Source organism: Schistocerca serialis, chromosome 4 (genome assembly GCF_023864345.2).
Source record: "Schistocerca serialis cubense isolate TAMUIC-IGC-003099 chromosome 4, iqSchSeri2.2, whole genome shotgun sequence".
Classification (NCBI taxonomy): Eukaryota; Metazoa; Arthropoda; class Insecta; order Orthoptera; family Acrididae; genus Schistocerca; species Schistocerca serialis.
The window spans coordinates 373,669,634-373,682,390 of NC_064641.1; the positions used below are offsets into that span (position 1 = coordinate 373,669,634).

General features: G+C 41.4%; 1 protein-coding gene across 1 annotated transcript in view; it reads left to right on the forward strand.

The window, feature by feature from the left end:
- Nucleotides 1-6,769: 6,769 nt before the first annotated feature.
- The window catches only part of LOC126474473 (uncharacterized), a 380,000-nt gene continuing 374,012 nt past the window's right edge, over nucleotides 6,770-12,757 (forward strand). Inside the window, exon 1 of the mRNA XM_050101946.1 lies at nucleotides 6,770-6,895. The gene's annotated coding sequence lies outside the window, so the exon portion shown is untranslated. The remainder of the gene's footprint in view (nucleotides 6,896-12,757) is intronic.

Sequence of the window (12,757 nt, forward strand, 5' to 3'; positions counted from 1 at the left end):
ATCGCCCATGAAACCGGATTACCGCATACGACTGTGCTTCGCATCCTAAAGGAACGCCTGAGCATGCGAAAAATTGCACCACGATGGATTCCGCATGACTTGACGGAAATGCAGAAATGGATCCATTACGACGCTGCTCAGACGCACTTTCTTACGCCGCTTCGTGACACTGGGTGAGACATGGGCCACATCGTACGAGCCGAAACTGAAACTGCAATCCAACGAATGGCGTCATTATGGGTCGCCTCGAAAGTCGGAAGCGCGTCAGAGCCCCAGTATGGTGAAAGTTATGGTGATTCTGTGTAGACTGTGATGGTGTTATCCCAACGCATTACGTTCCTCCATGGCAGACCGTCAATGCACAGTGGTACTGTTCGTTTTTTTTCTCATCACCTGCGGCCAACTTTGCGAAAGAAGCGTCGACATTTTCTGCGCAACCGAACCATCATTTTGCACAACGTGCGGGCGCATACAGAGCAAGCTGTGGCTGCTCTGTTCGGTCGATGGGACTGGGAAGTACTGTACCATCCGCCACACTCCCCGGACTTAAGTCCTTGTGACTTTGATTTGGTTCCGAAGGTGAAGGAACCACTTCGTGGCATTCGCTTCAGAACTTTTCCAGAGATTCGACTGGCAGTATACCGCTCCATTCGCACCATCAACAGAACAGGCTCGGCTAACGGTATGCTACGCTTTCCACATCGCTGGCAACGGGTTCTACACAGCGCTGGTGACAACTTTGAAGGACAGTAACAGGTGAAAACATGTAACTATTTTGTATAGGTGTGAATAAATAGTTGCCATTATTTAAGTTCCAACCCTCGTATATTAATCAGACTAGTGATATGGTAGTATGCCGTTATTTAGTGCTTCAGCACAGCTTATCGTATGAACAAGCTGTGATTCTACTGCTTACAGACTGTGGTCAGTACTATATGGTATTATAACATTTGCTTCAGAAGGAAACTCTTCACCTTCAATATTAGGCCATTGGGGCATTTTATGCACCGGACTCCAGCTGACATTGGCAGAATTTCTGCAATTTTTTGATGCCAGCAGGATGCAGTGCATGACGACTGCACGATTTCGCCCTAAACATAACGGTGAAGCTAGCCAGTTTATTAGAACTTTAAGGCAACACATTAACACCCATGCCTTCCCCGGCCACACATTGACAAATCACCAGCTCAGCCGTTGCATCGACGCTGCTTGGGCTGCTGTATCCTCCCCAGCATTAGGCTCATTTGCTGCAGTGCTCTAAGTTTAATGTGAATGATTTAGACTTTTTCGCAATTTTTGGCGGATACGGGTGCTGGAAACGAGCAATTACTATCAAGGCCTTGGGCTGCTGTTTGTGACAAAGGGTCCCTCACGGCTGCAGAGACACAGTCACAATCAACTGCGTTTATGATCCTGCCACGGCATTTTCATTTCCCATTTGCTGCCCAGTTGGATGACACACAGTCGTGGCCTCCTTCGCCTCCCTCGGTTCCCATGCTGCCTGCGCCGGATGGGGATATCGACACAACATTGTTGCTGTAATCGCAGCGGCACCAGTCTCAGCCACAAGAGGCTTGACTCCTTCGCCTTACCGCCTTTCGGTGGGCCGCTGTAGACCCTCCAGTTGCTGCTATGCTTCCGCCTCTAGAAGAAGAAGCTCTATCCCCGGACATAGTTGTGCACCCTACGGCTGGTTTTTCAACCGACGTCCCCAGCCATTCGCATAACGAATGTCGGTCTACAGGTAGGAGCTTGTCATCTTAAACTTCGACTCCTGCCTCCTCAGTGCCACCTGCAACTTCTCCCCAGCCTCCATCCTCCACCCATCGACGTCATTTCTGGCAACACCAGTATATGACGACTGAGAGGAGGGAGAGAATGTAAACACGCCACACTAGCCTAAATTCAAAAGTCGGCAGTGACCCACGGCACTGCACCGCCAGTCTACAGCCAGCTCTGAGACACGCTCCTCTGCCCGTGTAGACAGCATCACCACGGACCTGACTCAAAGGATGCTACAAGGCTCCAGGACTCTCTGTGTGATCGAAGCAGTATCAGTAGCCTTTGTTGTTCCTGTTTGTGACAAAGCGCCCAATCTTAAGAATACGCAATGGATTGTATTCTGGACTTCCTCTTACTCAAGCTAAGTAAATAAGATATTACTTTACGTCTGCATCTCATTCTTTGTCCATGTCCTATAACCCACCAAATTCTTGGCATCCATTTGTCATAGAATACTGACAATCGTATCTCATGACAAAAGCACCAAAAAGTGTCAGTGTTCTAAGACAAATTTCTGTCAGTATTCTAAGACATATTATGTCAGATTTTTGGACGATTTCACTGGATAATTCCGATATTGTTCAGCTTCAAAGGAATATAGGATTCTTTTCAGTAATCTGTTGTACCTTGCATCCTGGATGATGGTTAATAACCAGAACCGGTAGATGACTAACGGGACAAATAAACAGTTGATGGTTAAAAAGCATTTTATAAAAAAAATCAGAATAGTTAATCTGTACTCACAGGCTTAGTCCACTTATTAGTGCAGTACGACCATGCAAAAAATATCGGTTTGTAATGTTCGTGGCGTGTTCTACGCAGAGAAAACCCGACCAACACACTGGTACGCATACATATGAAGATACAACATAAAAAATATCTGTACTTACACCCGTAAGTGTTCATTTTGACTGAAGACATTGAAGGATCTCAAAAACTACACGTAGGATCAAGACAAGTTACAATTACGATTTGTTTGTCTTGGAGGGGGACATCCAACGATACCACATCTGACCCCCACCCTATCCCGCGCGCGGGTGATGGGGGGCAACTTTTAATCTTCAGTGGGAACGACCGTTTTTTAATGCAACTTACCATTCTACTTCAAAATCTACAAGCGTTTTGTCTGAAGCATTTGCTTCTTTTCGCCACAGATAGAGCTGTAATCAGAGAAATAGAAAAGGATACAGAATCGTAATTTTAGAAATGGGTACACAATCATAATTTACGACATGCTACTCAATGTCCCTTGAATATCCAATGGCATATGGGTCCCCACGTCCATGTTGCGATGGTAGAACGGCCAGTATTTGATTACTTCTAATTGGAAACCCCATTCGCAACGTTTCATTCTTCTGAAAAATCGAACGGGGAGTACTCGACGCGCCGCTGTGATCGTGGCTCGAGGCAAAAATAGTACCGTCAACTTCAATACACTTAGTGATCGCTTTTCAAATGACCATACAAAGGAGAGCAGCGTATCTCCTGGAATCTCAATTCAGGTGTTTCTGATGCGGTTGATCATGTCTTCACGGCCTCATGGCACTTGCTGGTACGTCTTACCTTTCAAATATCCCCACATAAAGAAATCAGGCGACCTAGCGAGCTAATTAATGCGGCCGTCTCTGCCGATACACCAACGAGCGTGATCAGAGCCTAAAATCTCTCGTGCTTCGATTGCGTAATGCTCTGGGCAATGGGCGTGCTGATACCACATGAGTTGTCGAACGCCTAAGGCAACATTCTGCAGTAGTACCGGCAGTTCCTGTTCCAAAAACGTTCGATAATTACGTCCATCAAAGGTGCAGTCGATAAAGTATTGCCCAATCACATTATTCCCCATGATGCAACACCTTACTTCAACCAGCCAAGGACGTTGATGGTCAACTTGCAGTAACCATTAGGGATTGTCTACACTCCAGTAATGCATGCTATGTCGGTTTACGCTATCATGATTCGTGAATGTCGACTCATCGAAAAATAGGACCTCGACAAAGAATGTGAGGGACGCTTGTGTTTGTTGTTGTGCCCATTTAAAAAACATTACCCCGATATGGAAATTGGCGCCATGAAGTTCTTGATGCAATGAAAAGTGGCTCTGACGATACTCCTAACGATGCAATATTGTGGAAATCCTGGCTACGAACATACCGGAATCATGGTGTAATTTCCGGGCGCTTATCCGTGGGTTGTGGTGCACTGCTGCTAGTACAGCTATTTCATTAGCTTCTCCTGTTACATGTTTGCTTCCTTTTCTTTTATCGGTCTGTACGCTTCCATTAGAAACAATTGCGTTCACAACCAAGTAAAAAAATAAAGGAGAGGAAGCTTTCTCTGGGAAACACTCGGCATGCAAGGCCACAGCAGTCCCAACATGTCTTGTGTATTCTCCGTAAATTAGGATCATTTACGCGTTTTTTCCTTCTGCGGTTGCAATATTCATGGTCCACTTGCACATCTGTTCTTTATTAAATCACAGTCAGGTGTGCAGGCCATGAACACTGTGCAAGTATTATAGTGTTGAGAGGCTTTACCTGTTCTACGCCTGCACTGTATGTGAGCTCCAGGCGTTATCGTGGGTAGTAGTCCGCTACACGACCACGATGGGGAGTCGAGTAGTTCTCTGTTCGATATGTCGGATGACGTAGCGAATGAGGTTTCCAAACAGAAATTACCAAATACTTGGCTGTCCTACCTTCGCAGCTTGCAGGTGATCATCCTACGTGCCGTTGGACATTCAACGGGCATTGAGTAACATTTCATGCATTACGACTGTGTACCATTTCAGTTCCAACGATTACAGTACCATCTGTGGCGAAGCACAGGAAATGCCTCAGATAAAACGTATGTAGAGTTTGCCGTCGGATCGTAAGCTGCAATAAAGAAAGGGGGTTCCACCTGAATATTTCAAAGTGCCCCTCTCCATTCATTCACGGGGTGGGGTGGCAGGTCCAGTGTGGTATCTTTGGACGCCCCCCTCTGAGACAAACAAACAGTAATTATAACTTTTTTCATCTGATGTAGTTTTCGAGATATTTCACTCTCTTCATTTAAAATGAACACCATTTATATAAGGTGTTCATTTTCATTGAAGAAACTGAAATAAGACGAAAACTACACATCGGGTCAAAAAGAGCAGTAATTCTGCGAGTAATTTCTGTGTTCCCAGCTAATATGTGGAGTGTATTTTACCGACTCCGCATAGCACGAGGGAAGCCCATTTCGCTTCTATTTGAGATTATAGTGTTCTTTTAGTCACATGGTTACTGCATTCATATCAGATATCTATAAAGGTGTAATAGCCTTTCTCATAATTTTCCTCATCTAGTTTCATCTGTCATTATGAACTTTTTTCTACTTAAAGCTCCCTTTCATTTCCTCTCTCTCTCTCTTCTCTCTTTCTCTCTCTCTCTCTCTCTTTCTCTCTCTCTCTCTCTCACTCCCTTGCTTATTTTTCAACCAGCCTACCCAGCTCGTGAGTCTCAGATCAAAATTATGTCTCTTTGTTTGTGCGTACAATTTTAGAGGAATCTGTTTTGTGGAAGAAAGTAACACTGCGTTCTCATCGGAGACTTTTTTCATCACGCCATTCCTTCTGTTCAGTGGAATAAATAAATAATAAGATTCCGAGTCATCAACTATCGTTGAGGATTTTTGTGTTCAACAGTAGATTATCTTGCGAAAAGAGTTAGGCGCTACTTCAGTGCAAAAGTGAAAATAGGAACAACACACATGCATCCTGACTTTTTATTCAAATACAGAATTTTGAAAATTTTAAAAATTTTCGTTAACGTTGTTTTAAAATTTATAAACATTTTCTACATTTTATCTCATTACATTTTATGTCATTCTACATTTTATCTCATCACATTTTAACATCAAATTTTTACAAAGTGACAACCAGTTTCAGTAGCTTAACTACCGTATTCATATCACTCGCAGTAGTCCTGTTATAAATGCAACTATCAGTGTACAACACTGTTGTGAGTCCATAATAGTCGTATTTTCATTCTTCAAGTAAAATGTTATATTCAGCCATGCCATCAGTGACAGCAATAGGAAAGTAGATTATGTACAGCGCTGTAAAATATGTTTATAATTATGATTTACTTTTGACTTTAAGTATAGCTTAAATGACAAATCTATTTGTGGTTACTGACTGTATTACTGGCTGTAACAAAAATAGTGAATTGAATGTATAAATCTTTTGCGACGCTGCACAAGCTCTTTGTTTCAATTCCTGTGACAGCATGGCTGTACATAAAAAAATTTAGCTGAAGATTTCAAAATGAGAATGCTCTTGGAGTTCAACTGTGTTGTACGCTGCTGGTTTGATACTATGTGTGACAAATCATTGTTCTCAGTTACTGATTTTAACGATAATAATTACATACACGTTTCGCTTTGTATAAAATAATTTACAACGCTGAACAGGTTCCATGTTTCGATTCTTGTCACAGCTAGCCTGGCTGAATATGACATTACCTGAAGATTTGAAACAAGAGTATTATGGATGATGGAATAATGTTGTATCTCGTAACAGCATCTGGCGATGGTAGTTACGCTACAGAAGTTGATCATAGCTTCATAAAGTTTTTGATATTAAATACGATTGAGGCAATGAATCGAAAAATTTTTGAAAATTATAAAAACTCTCATAGCTATATTTTAAAATAATTAAAATGCTCTATTTGATTTTCTGCTTACGATCGATTTTTCCTATTCTGATAATATCAGATATATGAAGACTTTTTGTCAGTAGTGAAAAATTCCTCTGTCGATCTCGATCTACGATGAATAGAGAGAGTAATATGTAGCCCGACGTCTCCATGGTCACCTAATCCGAGACCGCCAGTACGGCCACTCGTCAGAATTTCTCCGCCGGATGGAAACGCGCATGCGTGAGCCGGTCTCCCGCCGACGCGGCCGTCCGCCGGCAAACAGTTGGCCAGCAGTGTGCGTCGCGCTGCCACTGGGAGAACAGCTGTCGCCTCTGACATCGACGAAGCTGCCCACCTCGTGGTGGACATCGGAAATCGGTGAGCAGCAAAGCACGTAGCACCGAGAGCATCGGCCGTCTGCGACTGTCCTTCAAGTGACCTTTCCCTAACAGGTGCGCCTATACATAAAGCTCGTTACAAATGACTGCATTTAAATAGAATCTTGAAGTTTGCGGAGGAGATTCTAATTTATTACTTAAGTAACAATTACAGACGTTCTTTCAATACATTTGTACAGGGTTCCGTTGTGAACTGAAATCGAAATGCAATGTCTATAGTTACCGCTTTATGCGATCATTTATATCTCGTTGGAGGCATAAGTTTGCCCTTGGGATTCTACAAACAACATTTTATGCGTCTCTGTCTTTATATAATGGAGCATTACACCACGCCCTGCAATGACAGCTTAATAGGAACATATGATTGATGTAAATCAGTAGCAGTTCCTTTAGTTTCGAATTGGAGCTACTTCGTCAACCATTACCAAAGATACGACCCCTTCTGGGGATTAAGGAGAGATGCCTTATTAACATGAGAACGGTGAAGCTGAAATGGTAATGTTCGCGATTCATTATGGGTTTAATAAGAGCAGATTAAATCCACAAAATACAGGGTGATTCTAAAAGAATACTACAACTTTAGGAATTTAAAACTCTGCAACGACAAAAGGCAGAGCGAAGCACTATCTGTCGGCGAATTAAGGGAGCTATAAAGTTTCATTTAGTTGTACATATGTTCGCTTGAGACGCTGTTGACTAGGCGTCAGCGTCAGTTGATGCTAAGATGGCGACCGCTCAACAGAAAGCTTTTTGTGTTATTGAGTACGGCAGAAGTGAATCGATGACAGTTGTTCAGCGTGCATTTCGAACGAAGTATGGTGTTTAACCTCCTGATAGGTGGTGTATTAAACGTTGGTATAAACAGTTTACAGAGAATGGGTGTTTTTGCAAAGGGAAAAGTTCTGGACGGCCGAGAACGAGTGATGAAAATGTAGCACGCATCCGGCAAGCATTTGTTCGCAGCCCAGGAAAATCAACTCGCAGAGCTAGCAGAGAGCTGCAAATTCCACAATCAACTGTATGGAGAGTCCTACGAAAAGGGTTAGTTATGAAACCTGAACGTCAACTACCCGAGGCCATGGATCGGCCGCCAGGCAGCCCATGACAGAGCACTTCATCACTGGCCTCCAAGAAGCCCTGATCTTACCCCCTGCGATATTTTCTTATGGGGGTATGTTAAGTATATGGTGTTTCGGCCACCTCTCCCAGCCACCATTGATGATCTGAAACGAGAAATAACAGCAGCTATCCAAACTGTTACGCCTGATATGCTACAGAGAGTGTGGAACGAGTTGGAGTATCGGGTTGATATTGCTCGAGTGTCTGGAGGGGGCCATATTGAACATCTCTGAACTTGTTTTTGAGTGAAAAAAAAACCTTTTCAATACTCTTTGTAATGATGTATAACAGAAGGTTATATTATGTTTCTTTCATTAAATACACGTTTTTAAAGTTGTGGTATTCTTTTTGAATCACCCTGCACTTGAACATAATTACAGGGTTGAATAATTAATATACTAATAATCTATGGATAAGTTAATTTGATCCCAAATTTTGCTCCTGCTGTTAAATACCCTCAACTACGTCTCTTTCTCATTAATAATAGCTATACCGTTCTTGAAACACATTTATTCTTATATGAAATTAAAAGTATTATCTGTTGGAAGCAAACGCGAATTAATAAGTTACTATTGAACATCGTGGTGTAAATAATCTTTTGTTTGCAATTAATGCTTTAAGAACTAATTCTATGGCACACGCAGACGTTCAGTTGGGTTTCTTTTTTATCTGTTATTTTGCATATACCGACTCATGAGTGGGTGCATAGAATTATGCAAAGTTTATTTTCATGTATGGTACTAAATGACTCTGATAACAATTGAAGTTGTTAGAACGGTTTAATTACATGCCATCCAAAAGGGAAAAAAATCTTATTTTTTGGTAGTTCATCACACATCGTTAGAAGTGCATAGGGAAAATATCACCATGAAGCTGAATACAATGAGATACCGTTATCTACTTTGGAAAGTAAACAGAACCAACATCGATTTTTTTCTCTTTTTCCCTTTATTCCGCTTTCATTTGTCAATTATACACCCACACACACACTTATTTACTTGGTTTACTTAGAAACGTGAAACACTCATAAAAATCAGGACTAAGTATAAAAACAGACAGACTGTCTTAAAACTTGTATCATGATATTGCTTTGTAGATTCAAACAACTTATTATCTACTAAGCTTTGCTCTCGAATATTACATTTAGTCTCTTTGCAGGTGATGAATTCACCTACATTATGTGGAAAAAAAAAGAACGAAATTTAGCTACAGTGCTGTGTTCAGACTTTCTGTTCCTATGTTCAGCTACTTGACAACAACCTACTTAATGCAGCTGAAATATATATATATATATATATATATATATATATATATATATATATTAGTTCGGGAATAGGCTTCTTTGGACGTCGCCATTTTCATTAAATTCTTTCCGGGTATCTGACCACGTCGTCATGCTCCTTTAAAGACTGTTCTTGTAAGTGGCTTCGATCACGGTGATGTAAAAACATCACTTTAATGTAAATCGAAATATTTGTCTATAAAAATGCACTGCGACGAAATGGTCATACAAGTGAAAAATTTTAACCAAATGTTATATTTGTGTTATACAACATTATATATTTATAAGTAAAACACATGAAAATGGCGATTTTATACCGTATCAATTGATTTGTTTGTCAGGTTTCCGGCTTACCTGAACATAACCGACAAAATTTCCGAGGTGGTTTATAGATATTTTTTAAGTAATTCCTTTCCAGCATCTCGTTTTATTCCTAACCACTATTTATCTTTAGCTGAATTTAACTGAAATTGTATTCACAACAGTCAAAACGTCAATGTATGAGCTGTGTGCCTTGTTTGGAAAGTAACTTATAGCATTAATTCTCGTTACTTGCTGCTCCCACCTGTAATGCACTTTTCACCATCAAGCCTCCATGCACTACAACTTAGTTCTACCTGAAGTCCGTTTTTCCGAAGTGTTTCTTTAATGTCAATACCAATACACGGTCATACGAATCATATGAATAAGCTTATCCATGAAGACCAAACACAGATGCAAATCGTCTACAGGTTCCCTAAATGCTGTGGCAGCGCTGCAAAACGATGCTACGCTAAGCTGCTGTGGCAGCAACCAGAACCACATCACAGTATTTTGCGTACATGCTGGATATTTCTGTTCTGTTCTTTGTACATTTTGATTGTTGCGTATCACAGGTTTCGTCATTGTTATTCACATATTTTCACAGAAATTAAGGTAACTGTTGTAACAAACCGAATAAATAACGAATCACCCGAGATGGCGCGTCCGTTATACCCAAGTACTCAGAAAATATTCTTCAAAACCTCTAAATTTTCACTATGAAGTTCTGGTTAATCCTATATACAGAGTGAACCTACTAAAACTTACACCGCAATCACTGCGGAAGCAGAAAGTGTTGCTGATGTGAGTATTCACAAAATGGATTGGTAGTCAGGGGCTCGTGTTGTGAGCCACACAACAGACTGTAATAATACTTATACGGTGTATTTTTATGCAGAGATACACTTTAAGAGTAACAATGCCTATTGACATCAAAAAACTAAAAACAGGGTAAAGTAGAATCGCAGTGGTGCTAGCTGCAGTATTCTAAAGCGAGTCGTTTATGAGATACCGTATGTTGAAAAGTTTCCACAGCGACACACGTCTGTGCCATTCAACCCGCCTAGCAGCTAGGTAATATGTCAGGTTTGCTTACAGTATGCTTGCCTCTTCCTTTAGTGCACTGTGGCTTCCTAGTCAGTGTGTGACAGTCCAAGCAATAGGCGATGAGTGGACGATGGAATTTACCAATGCAATAATGGTTCAAATGGCTCTGAGCACTATGGGACTTAACAGCTGTGGTCATCAGTCCCCTAGAACTTAGAACTACTTAAACCTAACTAACCTAAGGACATCACACACATCCACGCCCGAGGCAGGATTCGAACCTGCGACCGTAGCAGTCGCGCGGTTCCGGACTGCGTGCCTAGAACCACGAGACCACCGCGGCCGCTTTAGCAATGCAGAAAATGCAGTCATACTAATGGTGTATAGAGACTGTAAAAAGAATACATTTATTCTTCAGTTTCAACATTTCATTGACAGGGGACTGAAACTCCATTTCATTTTTTTAAAGCGTTTATTAATGATTGTGTCAGCAGGTTCGGTATGTGTTTCCGAACCTCACAGGCTAATTTTCACACCAGGCCTACTGTGCTTCATTGATAGTGCCTGATGTTAATAATAAACATTGAGTGGTTACAAGCTCTATAGATGTTTGCAGTATGAATGCTACAATCCACGCATGCCTGTTACCAAGTCAAAAACATAACTCTGTTAAAGAATGACAACAGGAGAAAGTGTTCTTGGAAAAGGACGGGGGATAATGGAAGATTTCACTTAAATTACGCCATGGTCTGGCAGAGATTCTGGAATCAGATGGTGGTTTGTAAGGCTTACCCAGGACCAGATATAGACTCAGATGACAATGTAGTGGTGATGAAGAGTGGGCTGAAGTTTACGATTAAAAAATAGTTCAAATGGCTCTGAGCAGTATGGGACTTAACTTCTGAGGTCATCAGTTCCCTAGAACATAGAACTACTTAAACCTAACTAACCTAAGGACATCACACACATCCATGCCCGAGGGAGGATTCGAACCTGCGACCGTAGCGGTCGCTCGTCTCCAGACTGTAGCGCCTAGAACCGCACGGCCTCTCAGGCTGGCGTTTACGATTAGTCAGGAAGAATCAGTACTAGAAGAAGTGGGATATAGAAGTACCGTACTAAGGGATGAAGAGGATACTACAATAAGGAACAGCTTAGTATGCAGTACAATTTAAGAGAAAGAAATATCTCTGTAAAGGGAAGTCATAGAAGTTGTAAAGAAAAATATATGTACAAAGAGGTAACTGCAAAGGAACAATGGATAACAGAAGAAATACTTCAACTGATCTATGAAAGATGGAAGTACAAAAATGTTTAGGGGAATTAAGGAATACAGAAATAAAAGTCGCTGAGGAACGACGTAAATAGGACGTACAGGGAAGCTAACACGAAATGGCTGCATGCTAAATGTGAAGAAATCATAGAAGAAATGACTGTCATGAGGACTGACCCAGCATAGAGGAAAGTCAAAATAATATTCGGTGAAAGTAGAAGCAAGGATAGTAACATTAAGAGTGCAATAGGAATTGCACTGTTAAATGCAGAGAAGAAAGCCGATGGGTGGAAATACTACATTGAAGTCCTAAATGGGGGAGAAATTATGCCTGATGTGATAGAAGAAGAAACAGGAGTCGATTTAGAAGAGGTAGGGTATCTAGTATTAGAATTCAAGGGACCTTTGGAAAACCTAAGATCGAATAACGAAGAAGGGATAGATAACACTCCATCAAAATTTCTAAAACCATTGGGGAAAATGGAAACAAAACGAGCATACATGTTGGTGTGTAGACTGTATGAATCTGGCGATATACCATCCGACTTTCAGAAAAATATCATCCACACAGTTCCAAAGACTGCAAGAGCTGACAGGTATCGCACAGTCGAGTTAACGGCTCATGCATCGAAGTTGATGACAAAAATAATACACAGAGGAATAGAAAAGATATCTGATTATATGTTAGATGGCGAGCTGTTTGGCCTTAGGAAAGGTGAAGGCAACAGAAATTCCATTGTCACGTTGAGGTTGATAACGGACGCAGGCCTAAAGACAAATACACGTTCGTGGGGTTTGTCGACCTGGAAAAAGTGTTCTACACTGTAAAAAGGCGCTAGACGTTCGAAATTCTGAAGAAAATAGGTGTACGCTATACGGAGAGACAGGTAATATG